This window comes from Triticum aestivum, chromosome 2A, assembly GCF_018294505.1.
Source record: "Triticum aestivum cultivar Chinese Spring chromosome 2A, IWGSC CS RefSeq v2.1, whole genome shotgun sequence".
Taxonomy (NCBI): domain Eukaryota; kingdom Viridiplantae; phylum Streptophyta; class Magnoliopsida; order Poales; family Poaceae; genus Triticum; species Triticum aestivum.
The window spans coordinates 774,647,625-774,665,098 of record NC_057797.1 but is presented as its reverse complement, the minus strand read 5'-3'; positions in this window follow the sequence as shown (position 1 = coordinate 774,665,098).

Sequence of the window (17,474 nt, the reverse complement as noted above, 5' to 3'; positions counted from 1 at the left end):
CCTTCGGCATCAGTGTCCTGTCCATGGACTGGTCCCCCCGCTGACAGGCCGAAGAAAATAAAATTTACGGGTCCCCCCCCCCTCCCCGAATGTCAGGGGTGGGGCGCTTCCTCCCGTATTCTTTAATGCTAACCTTTTCACCTGGCTACTTACGTTAAACCCGTGACACTTCGACAGCAAGGGCAATCATTCTGTGAAAAGTGCCTACAAACTACAAATTGAGTTGGGTAAGCAGGAGAAAAATGGAGCACCTAGCTCGAGTACTTCGGCTGCTGGGCAGCTCGATAGATGTATTGACCCATCTTGGAAGCGCATATGGAAATTGCCATGTCCAACAAAACTACAAATGTTTGTATGGCGGATCAGACATGAGTCTCTGGCCTTATGCAATAACCTAGCAAGGAGAGGAATGAATCTGGAGTCCTCAAACTGCTTCCTGTGCGGCAAAGGAGAAGAGGATGGTGGACACCTATTTATAAAATGCAAACTCGTTAAGGAGATATGGCGGGGAACTTGGACTGGAGCAGGTTCGTACAAAGCTAGAAAAGATTACAGGCGTGCATGCTATGCTTGACTCCTTGTGGGAACTGAATGAGCAAAAGAGGGTGCTGACCATAACCTTCTGGTGGCACTGGTGGAACAATAGAAACAGTGTCCGGGAGGGTGAACTCCCGCTGCAGCTGGGAGAACTTGTCAGGCGTATTAGAAGCAATGCTCTGGAGTACGAACAGACTTTCGGGCCGACAAAGGTTAAAGGGCGCCCTGGAAACTGGCAACCGCCGGATACCGACGTGATCAAGTTCAACCTCGATGGGGCTTTCACCCCTGGGAATTCCTACGGGGGATGGGGAGTCGTCGCTCGGGATAATGCTGGACAGGTAATTATCGCTCGCGCTAGCTGGCAGGAACACATCCATGATGCCTTTGGAGCGGAAGTCAGCGCCATGGCTGCGGCGGTAGCGACAGCAGTAGATCTTGGTTTTACTAGAGTTGCCTTTGAAACAGATTCAGCATTGCTTGCTGATGCAGTGGATATCCGGAAGGCAGATGCCTCACCATTTGCAGCGGTCATTGAAGATATCAAGTTCTAGCTCAAGATGTGGTTCTCCAAGTGGAGTGTGTCTGCGTGTTGTCGATCAATGAATTCTGTAGCGCATGAGCTTGCTCAAATTGGCTGTAGAAGTTTACCAAATGGTTATATAGAGTGGAACTCTAATATACCGCCCACTGTGGCTGTTTGTGTTTCGGGTGATATGCCCGAACGTAGATAATCTATAAAGCTTTGCTTTGCTTTTAAAAAACCATTATTAAATTTACGTAGGCGTAGCATCTCTCAAAATTATGTAGGCTTAGAAAAAGAACACCTATCGTATCCGCACACTAATAAATTATCATCTTTATTATGCAATCCCTACGCTAAGAATTGTATCACACGATTACCATAAGAAAAAAGAATTGTATCACACGAAAGGGGTGCTTTTTCCTAGTAAAATAACAAAACAGTATATCTTATCATCAGGAGAGTCATCATAGCAGCGCGTATTCGAGAGCAGCGTTGCAGAGGCCGAGCGCTAGACAGCTCGTTATCCCCTTCGTGGGTGTGGGCCTCGTGATTCACTTCTGTCAGACCTTTTGAAAGTATACTAGCCAATATACATCTAGATAAATAGTGCACTGGTAGAAAAAGGGCCTATAGTCCCGGTTCGTAAGGGCCTTTAGTCCCAGTTCCTGAACCGGGACTAAAGTGTCGGTACTAATGCCCCGACCCTTTAGTCCCGGTTCAATCCAGAACCGGGACTGATGGGCCTCCACGTGGGCAGTGCGCAGAGCCCAGTCAGGAGACCCTTTGGTCCCGGTTGGTGACACCAACCGGGATCAATAGGCATCCACACGTCAGCAATTCTGTGGCTGGGATTTTTGTTTTTTTTAAAGGGGGGGGGGGTTGGGGGTTTTGGGGGGTTAATTTAGGTGTTTCATATATTGTGTTAGCTAGCTATAATTAATAGAGAGAAGTGTCCTCTCTTATGTCCGTGCTTGGTCGACGCTACGTACTATACATACGTATAGAGAGGACTAGACACGCTGGCAAGCTAGTAAGCAAACGAAGGAAACAGAAGATCGTCATGAACATATATGCATACAGAGAGAAGTGATATCGTCATGAACATATATGCATACTTTGACACTAGGAAACCTCTCTCGACCCCTCGGCGATCCTCGACCCCTCGAACCCTCGACGACCCTGGAACCCTCGACCCCTAGACGACCCTGCTGGAACCCTCGACCCTCGAACCTATAGAACCCTCGAACCCTCGACCCTGAAACCCTCGACCCTTGACCCCTTAACGACCCTCGACCCTCTACCCTAGTTCCCGACCCTCGACCCTTCGAAGAGGAGAAATAAATAAGAAGAAGAAAAAAGAAGAAAAAGAAGAGGAGAAGGAAGAAAGGAATAGTGGAGAAGAAGAGAAAATAGAATACTTCTTTTCCTCTCCTCTTCTTCTTTCTTTCCTCTTCTTATTTTCTTCTTTCCTATCCTTCTTTTTCTAAAATTGCAACTTTTGCATATATAAAATTTTTCTAAAATTGTAACTTTCTATATAAAACTTTCCTATCGGGAGGGGGAGAAGATCGAAGAAATCCTCTCCTCGTCTTCTCCTTCTTCTTCTCCTTCTTTCTCTACTTATTTTCCTTTTCCTTATTTTACTTTTTCCTCTCCACTAACATAAAATGCACTAACCTAAAATGCAACAAACATAAAATGCACTAAAGAGGCTCAACTAACCTAAAATCAGTGATAAAATGCACTAACCTAAAATCGATATCTACTAACAATTTAAAAAAATTAATACATATATGAAAAGATGCATATATGAAAAAAAACATCATCATATCATCAACAGAAAAAAAACATCATCATATCATCAACAGAAAAAAAACATCATCATATCATCAACAGAAAAAAAAACAGCATCATATCATCAACATCATTATATCATCAACCTAAAGGGCGCCGGCGCGGGGCGACGACGGGCTCGGGGCGGCGACGGGCTCGGGGCGGCGACGGGGCGGGGCGACGGCGGCGGGCTCGGGGCGGCGACGGGGCGGGGCGACGGCGGCGGGCGCGGGGCGACGACGTACGGGCTCGGGGCGGCGACGGCGGGGCGGGGCGACGGCGGCAGGCGCGGGGCGACGACGGGCTCGGGGTGGCGACGACGACGACGAACGGCCTAGGGGCGTCGGGGCGAATGGGAGCGGTTGGCCAAAATTTCACAAGTGGTGGCTTATATAGCAAGAGCAATGGTCCCGGTTCGTGCTACGAACCGGGACTAATGCTCCCTTTAGTCCCGGTTGGTGCGACGAACTGGGACCAAAGGCCAATTTTCGGCAGCCGAAAGGGCGGGAAGCGAAGGCCATTGGTACCGGTTGGTGGCACCAACCGGGACTAAAGGGGGGCAATGATCACGGTTGGTGCCACGAACCGTGACCAATGCCCCCTTTAGTCCCGGTTGGTGCCACCAACCGGGACCAATGGCCTTGTGCTGCATCGCTAGCTGAAGTTTAGTCCCACATCGCTAGCTGAAGGGCGCCGGCACTTGTTTATAAGCGCTGCTGTGCTTCCCCATTCGAGCTCCTCTCTAATGAAGGCTTTCGGACCTAAACTTGTTACTGCCTGTGGGCCTATTGGGCCTCTGCGGGCCTGAATCCTGGCCCATGTAGGGTTTCTAGTCGTATTCAGGCCGTGGAGGCCCAGTAGGTGGCATTTTTTTGGTTTTTTCTTTTTTATTTCTACATTTTTTTGGTTTTTTATTTTTTTTTTATTTCTACTTAAAACTAAATACTTACAGTTTTTTAGTGATTTCTTTTTGCTTTTAGGTCACAAAAATTATAATTAAGTGTACTCGCGGGTGTGTCTGTCACCGTACATCCATTGCCGGTTCATCTGCATGCATTATATATAATTAAGTGTCCAAATTAATAGAAGTTCATCATCACATTAAAACCAAAGTGCATACATAGTTCTCATCTAACAACATATAGCTCTCCAGAGCATCTAATTAATTAAACCATACATTGAAACTATGTAAAACATTTCAATGCGAAAACAAATGCGATCATAATCGCAACCAAGGTAACAATTGATCTAACGGCATAATGATACCAAGCCTCGGTATGAATGGCATATTTTCTAATCTTTCTAATCTTCAAGCGCATTGCATCCATCTTGATCTTGTGATCATCGACGACATCCGCAACATGCAACTCCAATATCATCTTCTCCTCCTCAATTTTTTTTATTTTTTCCTTCAACAAATTGTTTTCTTCTTCAACTAAATTTAACCTCTCGACAATAGGGTCGGTTGGCATTTCCGATTCACATACATCCTAGATAAATAAAATCTATGTCACCTTGGTCGGCATAATTTTCATACACAATAAATGAACCAATAGTTACAAAGATAATATACATACCAAATCCGAATCATAGACAGGACGAGGGCCGACGGGGGCGGATACCAAAACCATCGCACTATATAAGATGCAATAATAAATGTAAGAAAATGATACAAGTATTTATCTAAACATACAAGTAAGAATATTTTTCCTTTCAGAAAGAAGATAAGAACAAGAGGCTCACCACGGTGGTGTCGGTGATGAGATCGGCGCAGGTGATCAACGGCGGTGAAGACGGGGACGGGGCGTGACGGACCGCTAAATCTAGATAAATCTCGAGGAAAATGGAGCTTTGAGGTCGAGCTTCGAGAGGAGAAAACTTAAGTAGTGTGGCTCGGGCATTCCATCGAACACCATGTGCATAGGAGGTGAGTTAGAGCACCACAAAGCCCTCTCCCCCTCGGCCAGAAAAAACAGAGCACTGTGCTCTGCTCTTGCGCGAGGGGGTATATATAGGCACCTCATTGGTCCCGGTTGATGACATGAACCGGGACTAAAGGGAAGTCTTTGGTCCCGGTTCAAGCCACCAACCGGGACCAATGATGGTGGGCCAGGAGCGAGGCCCATTGGTCCCGGTTCGTCCCACCAACCGGGATCAAAAGGTCCAGACGAACCGGGACCAATGGACCACGTGGCCCGGCCGGCCCCCAGGGCTCACGAACCGGGACCAATGCCCATATTGGTCCCGGTTCTAGACTGAACGGGGACTAATGGGCTGAGCCGGCCTGGACCATAGCCCTGTTTTCTACTAGTGGTGCAACCATATATCAGTGAATGAGATGACCTGTTTGATGCATGTGCTGACTGATTTTACTGCTCGAAATCAAACACGGTGAAATTAAGGCTCACCCTTCATGGAGGCCAAAAGTATCAATTTTCTATTCAGCCACCTCATTATTGCATGCTGCAGCCATGTCTCATTATGGGCAATTTTCTGTAAATGTATCACCGCTCATTTCTCTGTTTTTATAAAACTAATTCTCAAAGTAGTGTACAACTTGCTACTTACTATGTCAAAAAAATCCTTATATTTTGAGATGGAGAAAGTAATTACTACCTTCGGCCGGGTTTACTAGTCCCCTCGCATTTTGGGTCATATTTTAACAATAACTTTAACTGATAAAATGAAACTCATATGTAGCAAAAATCATATTATTAAAAAAATTCAAATACAAATTAAACAATACATATTTGTATGACGTGCATTAATATTTTATTAGTCAAACATGTGATCAAAGTTTGATCCAAAATACAATGGGGACTAAAAAACCCGTATGGAGGTAGTAATTAGTTGTGCTTTTTTCAAAGCTCTTTCAAGACGGTTCTTTTAGCCCCTAACATAGAGTAGTAACATGCATATGTTACTAGTCTATGTTACTACCTTTACAGTGGGTAGTAACATATGTTTTGTGTCATGCATCACTTCATTTATTAGGTTGTAGACTCATCTTTTCTTGATATTTGTGATGTTATAGTAACTAGCTATGTTACCACATGCCTTTCTTTCTTCATTAATTACATGTCACATCATCTATTTTGCCTATATAAGTGTGATATTACCACCTATGTTACTCTCACTATGGGTAGTCAGAATTATTTGGTCAGAACCATCCATTAATTCATCAAGGAATACATGACCACACATAATATTATGGTAATTTATTGTCAAAAGGGAATTACTAAAATATTTCCCTCATCTCTTTTTATTTTGATCTACTAAAAAATCACATTCAATCCTCGTACGTCTATGTTGTATCTATCATATGAAGACGAATAATTCCCCAAAAAAAAGATGGATAATTATAATGTGGTGAAATATGATACATATCCATGGAATCCTAAATATTTGTATATACACTACAATCTACAGATGGCATTATTATAATTCGTCTAGACTACAACCTAATAATCATCACCATTATTAACAGTATGTGTACTCGCATTATTCTGAGAGGGTTAGTAAAAATTAGTTGTACACATGCCAAGCTAGGAACGTGTTTGACTCTTTATTGTGTGAGAAATACACTAAACTTTGTCCGTTATACATTCTCTTCTCAAGGAAATAAAATGTGCAAGAACATTGGTACACATGGGTGCTTTGTTAAAGAAAAATACTGACGGTGTTTTGTCTCCTTTTGGCTATGATTTTTTCAACTAGTATTCATTTACCATGCCAAAGAAAAAAACTAGTATTCATTTTTGGTGTTTTCTAGAAACAATTTCTATGCATTCTCTATTGTTTAGCTCCCAACCAACAAAATAAAACATGCATAAACATATATCACAGAACTTGACAAACTTCTTATTTCATTTGTTAGACATGATGATAAGGTACGTTCAGCAAAAGAACAGAGTTGGGAAAAATCAGCTAAACAAATAATTGGCAAAAAATCTAGCATTAATTAGATCGGTTATTTTTTTCCTATGTATGCAAGGTTTCAAAGAAAGGGAATAAATTATAATAATTGATTTCCTTAATTATACCACAACAATGTCAACCTCCATCCCATTATTAATGGTCTATTACCTCCTATTACATGTTGTATCAATTTAGTTCATTAAAATTTAACGGTCCATAATGATCTGGACTACCTTAAAATTTTCCTAAAAAAAATGTTGTGCCGCCGTTTGAGTAGCCCCATCCAGCGTTTTTCCCTCCCTAAAAGTTCTCCTTAATCCATCATCTTAAGTGTATCCGATGATTAAGTACAAACCCAAACACCTATCGTATCGTTCTGCAAAGAAGACATGATGACACAGTACTAGCATGTGCCTACTGCCAGCCACCTGCTTTCGCCTAGATTGGAAGTAACTCCTGCATGGGGCCTATCCTAGAATACAGTGATATACGGCCTTGAAGTTGGGGCTGTAATTGCAATACGTCTAGTAACACATATCCCCATGCCAGTTCGGTGGGTGGGATTCAGAGCTGCCTGCAGACCGGCCTCTGCAACTCTTTTTCGCACGTATTCTCCCTTTGTTTACGCTCCCCCTTCCGGTCCTGGCGGATCCCGCCGTGCCATACCTCAGCGTCGTCGCCACCGCCGCCGCCTCCTCAACCGCCTCCTACCCACCAACACTGGGGACGCGCGTCACCGCCGCCGCCGCCATAGCCGTTCCCCTTCTTCGTCGACTCCCAGGACATCGCGCTAGGGCTATCCTGCTACCGTCTCCCTCCTTTCGAGGTACTCCCATCATCAGTTCGCCTTGTTGTTAAATCAATCCGTCTCACTAGAAGAAACAAGTCTCCGATTAGGAGTTGCCGATCGATCTCTATATGTATATCTACAGATCCCATTGGTTCGGCGATCGATCTCGACCAACTAAAAAAATACTAGCATGCTATTTCGGCGTTTTTAACCTCGCTATAGCGTATCTGAGAGTGCCATTTTAGCCATTTTATTACTTGCTATTACGCTAATCGTGCTATGGATAATCTACTGCAAAATAGAGCTTCTGACATGGATAATCGACTGTAATATCTCAGATTTTCCTTATGCAAGTCTGTTTCCTTCTATTGATTGAAGTAGCACATGGTTTGGTGCTTTATGCATGTTTGTTTCCTTCTCTGCTTTGGAGCATCATGCCATCCGAACATAATACTAGCTAAGGAGGTTTATGCAAGTTTGTTTATGCAATATCATTCGAGCAGCTTTTCCTTTAGTTTCCTTCCCTTTTTGGAAGCAAGTTAGTTCCCTTCCCTGTTAATTCCTGTAGTTTCACCATTGCATGATACAACTACAAATTTTGATGTAGTTTAACCATTGCACGTCATGCCCTAGTTTAACCATTGCCTGTACATGCCCTGTTTCCCTGTTTTTCCTGTAGTTTAAGCAGGGCTTAGAGCAATAATCTGATCTCCTTGTAACTACAAATTTTAGATGTTGAACTCCTTAATTCTGGGATATATTTGGCATATTTTTTTCACAATGCTATTTTGAATATAGCACGCTATAACCTATATAGCATTTGGAGAAGGGCCACGCTATTTTTTACATTGATCTCAGCACCGATCAACGACGCACATGAAGGCAGCAGGTGAATCGACCGACTCCACCATGGGAGCTTGGTTCTCTTTCCCTGGTAACGACGGGCGTGCGATCCCAAGAGAGTGGCTGGTTGCAGCTGGATTGGATGCCACTCCCTTTGATATGTGTCGACTCAAGAATGTGGGTCGCCCTAGCCCGCGCACACCAGAGTATGCAAATTTTACTTACTTGTTTGCTTCAATTGGTTGTGTTGAATCAATGAAACAATCCCTGATTTTTCTGTTTGATGACAGAGAATTCGACGCCTACCACATTCGCCATCTCGCGCGCTGGGCCCTCCGACATTACAACTTCAGCCACCCGGTACAATTCCGGCTAGTGTTTCATCCATCTCGATTCTTGCAGCGCATATATGTCCTGTTTTACTTGGTTATGCTTGTGTGTGTGTGTGTGTGTGTGTGTGTGTGTGTGTGTGTGTGTGTGCAGGGTGCTCAGTTCCAGTGCTCTGATCAGCCCACCACCGAGGCGAAGGCAGTCTGTGTTGGCTTCAGGGAAGATCTCTGGTACCACCTCAATTTCTGGGCCTGCCTAAAGGACGATAGCGACGAGCAGAGCTTCTTCGCCGAGCTACACTATGACCGGTGTTCCAGCACAATAATCATCGAAACGTGCACCATCTTAGGTACGCAGATATGTGTGGTTCTATTAATGTTCATGTTACACAACTCGGTTGATCCTAGCTGATCACACCCCAACCCCCTCCCCTCCCTCTCCAGAAAAACCGTTTTGCCGCTCTAGAAGCGGTTGCACATTGTGTCCAGATGAATCCAAGATTTTGCATCCAAGCGATGTGGAGCTTGGGTGTGGGAAGGAGGGCCACCAAGAGGAATTCTTCCGCGAGAGGTTTGGATGGAACGGACATGTAAAGGAATTTTTCAATCCGAGGGAGATGCTAGCGATACCCTTCAAGTTAGGAGGACCAGTGCCTCGATATAGACTGGAGTAACCATGATTTACTCCTACTTTCAGTTTAGTTGTAATGTTCTACTACTTTTAGGCTTGTAAATTTATTATTTCCTATCGTCAATGCATTGTGGGTACAAGCTTTGTGTTTTCTCTAGAACAAATGGACCTCCACGAATGAATCTGTGAGAAATTAAATTTGTGGCAGTTTTGGCACAAAGAAGTTAGCCTTTCGTTTCACCTCTAGGCTGTTCAATGCAAACAATGCATTCCGTAAAATTATTGACCAGACAAGCTTTGCGCACGTAGAACTTCCTTTTTTTTGTTATTATTGAGACTGTTTCAGTGTCTGCGCTGCCACGAAATAACACTTTTCATTAAAAAAATATACATATATTGCAATCACTCGAGTGGTGACAAAACACGTATGCTCGTTTTTCACCTCATGTGTAAAGATGTGCTCTCTGGACCGTGCCTTGCCCCAGCTCAATCTCTCCTCCAAACCCATTTTGACATTCTCCTCTTGTCTTACAAAACTTCGGTGACCATGTTAGTGAATCTGCCATGTCCTCCAACAAAGGTCGGCACTCAGTAATGCCTTTGACACGTCAACTTATGTGAGGATAATTACGAAACATAAAACAACCCATTTGTAGAGTGATGACCTTCCAAAGCACCATATCTCCTCAGCAGATGCATCCATTCATGGCCAGACAAAGCTCCTATAGTTCTCTAATAGGAAGCTAGTATAATTGAATGGCCTCCGGTGTCCATTGATCACCAATGGAGAAGAACTAGAGAGCTCAGCTAGAGCCAGAGCAGGTGGTAGTACCAATTCCATACTGCTGGTACCAATGGCAACTTGATCACTTCAAATTGGAGGGACTATTCAGACAAATTCCCATACTGTAAAACCATTATTTATGATATGTCGAAGGTTCGTTTGAAAAGGCCGTGATCTAAATCATGTGGTCGGTTTGGACCGTGGCATTGCAAATGAGCTATGGTCTATGATTTTGCCTTGTTTACACGGATGAGTGACCTACACCTTCCAATCTATGGATTTGCCTGCTCGATAGAACTTTTCTCTTATGCTTGTGCCTTCCTTTATAAGCATCCACTGCTAGTACTTCTTTAGGACATGGTTGACTTGCTCAGTGGCGAAGCCAGGAGTTCAAGGTTGTGATGCCAATTCAAAATTTTGATGTCAAGTAGTTGTATTTGGATTAATTCTACATTAGTTTTTGGATGATTCCTACTGTTTTTGCCTAGTCCTATGTAGTCAATTGACCACATAGAACACCCCTCACACCGCCACTGGACTTGCTTATCCCAATTCGTCTCCCAAAAGGGCAAATATCAAGACTGGGATGCTGCTTGGAGTCGATTTTTAGCAAGTACAACTATCAAACTAGAGACCACACCAGGGCTCGGCCAAACATAAAGTATAATGGTACGTCATTCTCTGTGAAATTGAACTTGAATTCTAGAGCAACAAGAAGCTGAGGTATTTTCACTGGTCGTCCTCGTTCCGTAGTTGAGTTCTTACACATTTCTAGTATATCATCTCATCTTCGATAGTATTCACACATATCCTTTCAAACTTATGCATCCTTCGCAATTTATAAAATAGAAATTTAAATAAATAAATTAAAGCATCCATATCATATACATATTATCCATATCATTTTTCTGTTTGAAGTTTGGGCCGGCCCATTTTAGTGTTTATTTCCCATCGTTTTTTCTTTCTTTTTATTTTTCCATTTCATTTTTATTTTATGTTTATTTTCACTTTCTAATTTTTGTTTTCCTTTTTATTTATTTTATTTCTTTTACTCCTTGTTTTTATTTTTTGCGAACATCTTTTCAGTTTGTGGACATTTTTTAAATCATGAACATTTTTTAAATTCATGAATTTTTCTACAAATTTGCGATATTTTTTTAAATCATGAACATTTTTTAAAACTCGTGAATATTTCTTAAATCGGCATTTTTTTGAAATTTGGGAACAATTTATGAAATTCACGAAACATTTTTTGTTTTGATGAACATTTTTTGAAATGTATGAATGTTTTTAAAATCAGTGAACACGTTTTGAATCGATGAACATTTGTTGTAATTCACAAACATTTTTTATTCTTTTAACAGTTTAAAAAAATCATGAACATTGGTTCTCAATTCGTGATCATTTTTTAGAATGCGTGAACATTTTTCAAAATTCATGAGGATTTTTAATTTCGCAAAGAGAAAAGCCAATAATCATGACATTTTTCTGAATATATGAACATATTTTCAAAATCACTAACATTTTGTCAATGCACTAAGAATTTTGGATTTCTTTAAGAAATTTTCGAAATTTATTGATATATTTGGATTTTTTTGAAATCCCGAATTATTTTACGAAGAAAAAACTGAAACAGAAAAAAGAAGAAAAATACAGTGGGCTTCCCGGCCTGCACCTGGGCCAGCCCACAATGGCGAAAGGAGCCCCCCATCCCCCCTCCAACCTGCACGACCCTTCTACTCGAGGAAGGAGGAAGCCAGATACTAAAAAAAAAGGGAAGGAGCAAGCCTAAAAAAAGGAAAAACAAACTCGAGGAAGGAACACCCACCATCGCTGGTCGTGAGAGAGATTGGCCTGACCGTGCGGTTCCTCACACGATCGACCGACATACACAAACTAGCCCTAGCCTTGCAAAAGTTGGGAGATTGATTGACGATTGAGGACGACGAACGGAGCTCTCTTCCCCTGCTGCCGGCACGCATGTATGCTCACTCCCTCTGTTGTTTCAAAAGCAGTTGTGCGTTTTGTCCGGATAAATTTCAGATTACCCTCCCAAGCTGCACCGAGTTTACATTTGGAAAGAAGAGGCAATTTTTTTTCTTCTTCAGTGAGATAGAGATGCTTGGCGGGGCTTTCATGCATAGACACACTGAACAAGATAAAACCTTTAGCTGGCATGGAAAGATTCAACTCTTTACTTGGCTTCCCGAGCTACATTTGGATATAGCTACGTACCGTCTCCTTTTTTTTGCAACTAGTAACATGTATATCACTAAACGTGGGATATTACATTCTACTCCCTCCGTCCCATGATATAAGAGCGTTTTTGACACCACACTAGAGTAAAAAACGCTCTTATATTATGGGACAGAGGGAGTAGTTCACAAGCTCCTCTGAAATACCTGGCCTCAACCCAGCTGGGCGACCATCGAGCAAAATTGGTCATGAAAGCGCTCAGAGAGTGTTCGCTGCGACATATATGAGTGACACAAGCAACCCCAAACGAGTTCTAATGGGTGCCTCAAACAAGTTTAAGTGCTTCTAAGCAATCGACTTAAAATCTGCAAAGAGCTCCATTCAAGGACAAGGGACATACATTCCATCATCCTTGAAAGCTCGGCCTCAAGCGCATCATAATAGTTGAGTCATCCTGTTTTGATCCCAATAGAACCATCCACACGCCCATTGTGTCATCCACCAAATGAAAATAGCCATCAAAATTAAGTCTGACCATCCCCTGAACATGGCTTCAGATTGGATCTCCCCGGAACTGGAACTTTTGGTGGCTCGCCAAAAAATGTTGTCGGGGGTTTCGAAAAAATATGTGAATTTATAGGCGAAGATGGACGTAAGGCGGTGCCAGGGGGCGCCAGACAGCCCCAACATGCGGCCTCCAGCCCGCGTGGCCTGGCCGCATGGGGGCTGTGGGTGGCCTCCCTCCTGGCCCTCTCCAGTGCTTTCTGAAACCTTCTCCTTCAATAAAAATTCCTCAAAAACCCTCAAGGTATTTGGAGCTCCGTAAGTATTGATTTTCTGTAAAACCAAAAACATGCAGAAAACAACAACTGACTAGGGCACTAAATTAATATGTTAGTCCTGAGACATAACATAAATTGCTATAAAAAGTATTTAAAAGTGGTATGATAATTAATGGATATGTTTGAGACGTATCAATAGGATGCATGGACGATCCATTCCATTGATTGTTTTATCGCTTTGTTCACTTTCTCGTTTACGAGGGGGTTGGGAAAAATTGTACAGATAGTTGTATGACCATGAAATTGTTTGTTTCTTGCACTTCATGTACACGTTCCAAGATTGTTCATGGGTTCTAGAATGTAAGTAATATTGTTATTCTTCTATTATCCTTTGTAGATAAATTAAAAAAACATATGGGTCTCGGTTATTTGGGCATCAAACCGAAGAAAATGGGGAAATTTGGACACATGTTGACCCAACCCATCAACATCGCCAGTCCAGTAGAAGGCAAAACCCTCACATATCCGCATCCTGGGTTGGCTGATGTAGCCTAAGATGCTGCATATATTGTCATTCGATAGAGCATGGTCTGCTATCGGTCGAGATTTTTCTGAGCAACTTGTCGAGGCGAGCGCATGAGCTCTTTCATTTCATATAAGGAGAAGAGGATCTCCCACTTAATTAAGGAAAACCTGACAAAACCGAGTTACACAATGGAAATGACACAAAAAGGAAACTAGACTTTGGGGGCGAGTAGAAAATTCCAACCACTCCGGGTTTCTCCCAGATCCTATCGTAGATTGAGGGTTGATCATCTAAGACTGCAAGGTTCTGAATTCGATCTAACACCTCGTTCATAAGCATGATATTGGCCTCTCTCATCTCTTGACAGTCGGCGGGGCTAAGAAGTTTTCCCGAGGTGTTGTCTGATGTGTCCTCGTGGGCTTCATTGGTCAGATCCTCGGGGGCATTCGAGCTCAAGGCTAGATCCTAGGTGTTGATAGTTCCAAGTTCCTGCTCCGAGATTGAATCTGGTGTTAGGACGATGGCGTCGACGAGATCTTAGGACTGGTCTGACACCCAATTCAAAAAGGCAAGTTCGCCAGGGGAGTCCGCGGCGTACTCCAGATTCCCAAACCTAATGCACTGGCCTCGGGCAAAATTCTTGACCTGGTCGAGGTGGCCAGCTGACTTGGCGTGAAGCATGATGCTGTCGAAGGCAAAAAGCTGTCCGGGAAGAAAGTCTTCCCACAATCAATGATGTTGTCGATCCGAAGATAAGCCATCAAGCTTTTGTGACCACATAGCAAAACATGTGTGGGCCATCAATGTCGGAGCTATATCTGGCAGATCTCGGGTAGGGGTCCCGAGCTGGTGGTGTCGGCTGGATGGTAACTACAAGAAGAGGGGACATGGTGTTACCCAGTTTTTTTTTAAATTATGACTTACGAATGTTGGGTAACCATTTTCCATCTTAGCCATTGAAAAAAAATTGCACAGCCCTTTCCGTCAATATTTTCCCGCCAACTCTTTTCCCTCCATATGTTTCCGCCACCCGTTTCCCGCCAACCCTTTCCCGCCATATGTTCCCGCCACCCCTTTCCCGCCAACCATTTCCCGCCATATGTTCCTGCCAACCCTTTCCCTCCATACCCCAGTCATTCTTTCCCGCCATTTTCTCCACTCTACCTATAAAACCCCCTTCACACGAAGGTGAATAAGCAGTCCAGTGTAGTCGAGATGTCTCATTATCCTTTCGATCGTAGTTTTCATCCTGGGATGAGCAGATGTCTTCTGAGGCTAGCCACCGATTTCAGGATGGACAATAGGATAGTTCCATGGGACGAACTCACCGGTAGTGACACCATAATGAATGAGTTGGCTCACAAATTACGTAGGTCTGGGTGGCCTGAAAGGACCTATGAGGAGGTACGTAAAGAACTTCTTAGATTGTATGAAAGGTGGAAGAAGGTAGTGGAGCCGAAGAGTGATACTTTCAAAAGGATTGCAGAAAAGAATCCATTTTTATGGACTGAGGAGAGCGAGGACGAAGATGATATCTTCATGCCGCCGCTTCCGGGTTCCGCATCATCGAAGGGCAAGAGTTATGCATCGTCCAAGGGCAAGAGTTCTGCATCCACGAAGGGCAAGAGTTCTGCATCGACGGAGGGCAAGAGGACCGCATCATCGAAGGGCAAGAGTTCTGCATCAACGGAGGATGACGATGATGACTTCATGTAGTATGTAAGTTGTATTTCAGTTCTACCTTAATTTTAGGGCATTATGTTCTACCTTAATTTCATTTTGTAGTATGTAAGATGTATTTATTAAGCTCAACCGCACCGTTTAATTCAGATGTGCTTGTATCTTAATTATCGGTTGTAATCTCTTTGGAAATGTAACTGGAATAACAATGTGAATTAATAGTAATATAAATCTCGCATACATAAAACGATATATGTCTCCTGATCAGATAGAAACAAGTGCGATACTAACACATACATGAAGCATGTCTCATACATAAATACTGACTCACATATGCGAATAGTCTGAAACTAACATAGATAATGACTCATACATAGATAACCATATCACTGCGGGGGACGACGACGAATCTGGGTCTTCCTCGGGCGAGGACCAGAAGGCGATAAGCGCTGAGGCGGTGGACGATGCTCACGATAACCACGACCATAGATAACCTCGTCTGTCACTGTCTATGTCTCCTGCGACGGTGGTGGTGGTGGAGTGTGAAACACATTGTGCGAGAAATCATAAGTGTTTTCAGCTTGGTCATCGTCATCGCCATAGCCCTCTATCGGTGACTGCACTGAATGCGTGAACTGTTGCGACTGGTTGCCTACCGCAATATAGTAAAATGGGTAAAATTAATTTGCCAACCTACAATGTTGAAAAGAATGTACAAAGTAGTGTTGCCTAGTTCCATTTGGTGAGACCAGTAAGAGGTCCCTAGTTGAGAAGGCGATGGCTGATTCCAGGAAGAGCTCCCTGGTTGTGAAGGAGATGGCTGATGCATGGAGAGGCGTGGTTGTTGCACGGAGTGTCGTGGTTCTGAACGCTGCACAGAGTGTCATGGTTCTGAACGATGGACAGAAGGACGTGGGGGACGATGTGCCGGACGAGGAACGACAACATCCGTAGATGGTCTACATGTAAGTGATGTGTAAATCCCTCTTAACTTCTCATCCATATGCCTCAACCATGAGAGGTGCTCTGGCTGTGGGATAGTATCCCCCCTCTCAACCTACCGCATTAAAGCGGAAACCTCCTCATGTGCAGACTGTCAAGTCACTCTGCACATGAAGAGTTAACCCATTGTATATGATAAGGTTATGATAAAGCTACACATATGAGAAGCATGACACGTACCGCGTGGTGTCTCGTTCCCACAATTGAGGTAGTTGGGTACATATCGCTGGTGAGAGGGGCTTCAATCTGATCAGGAGCAGCTGATGGAACCAATTAGATCCTCGTTGTATGCCGGTAAGTTTGTAAATACAACCCAAACTTGTCCCAGTCAAAGGGCTGAACCTCATTCCAAAGGTTCGGCCCTTTGACTGGGACAAGTTTGGGTTGTATTTACAAACTTACCGGCATACAACGAGGATCTACAAAATGAAATTAAGGTAGAACATAATGCCCTAAAATTAAGGTAGAACTGAAATACAACTTACATACTACATGAAGTCATCATCGTCATCCTCCGTTGATGCAGAACTCTTGCCCTTCGACGATGCGGTCCTCTTGCCCTCTGTCGATGCAGAACTCTTGCCCTTCGTGGATGCAGAACTCTTGCCCTTGGACGATGCATAACTCTTGCCCTTCGATGATGCGGAACCCGGAAGCGGCGGCATGAAGATATCATCTTCGTCCTCGCTCTCCTCAGTCCATAAAAATGGATTCTTTTCTGCAATCCTTCTGAAAGTATCACTCTTCGGCTCCACTACCTTCTTCCACCTTTCATACAATCTAAGAAGTTCTTTACGTACCTCCTCATAGGTCCTTTCAGGCCACCCAGACCTACGTAATTTGTGAGCCAACTCATTCATTATGGTGTCACTACCGGTGAGTTCGTCCCATGGAACTATCCTATTGTCCATCCTGAAATCGGTGCCTAGCCTCAGAAGACATCTGCTCATCCCAGGATGAAAACTACGATCGAAAGGATAATGAGACATCTCGACTACACTTGACTGCTTATTCACCTTCGTGTGAAGGGGGTTTTATAGGTAGAGAGGAGAAAATGGCGGGAAAGAATGACTGGGGTATTGGAGGGAAAGGGTTGG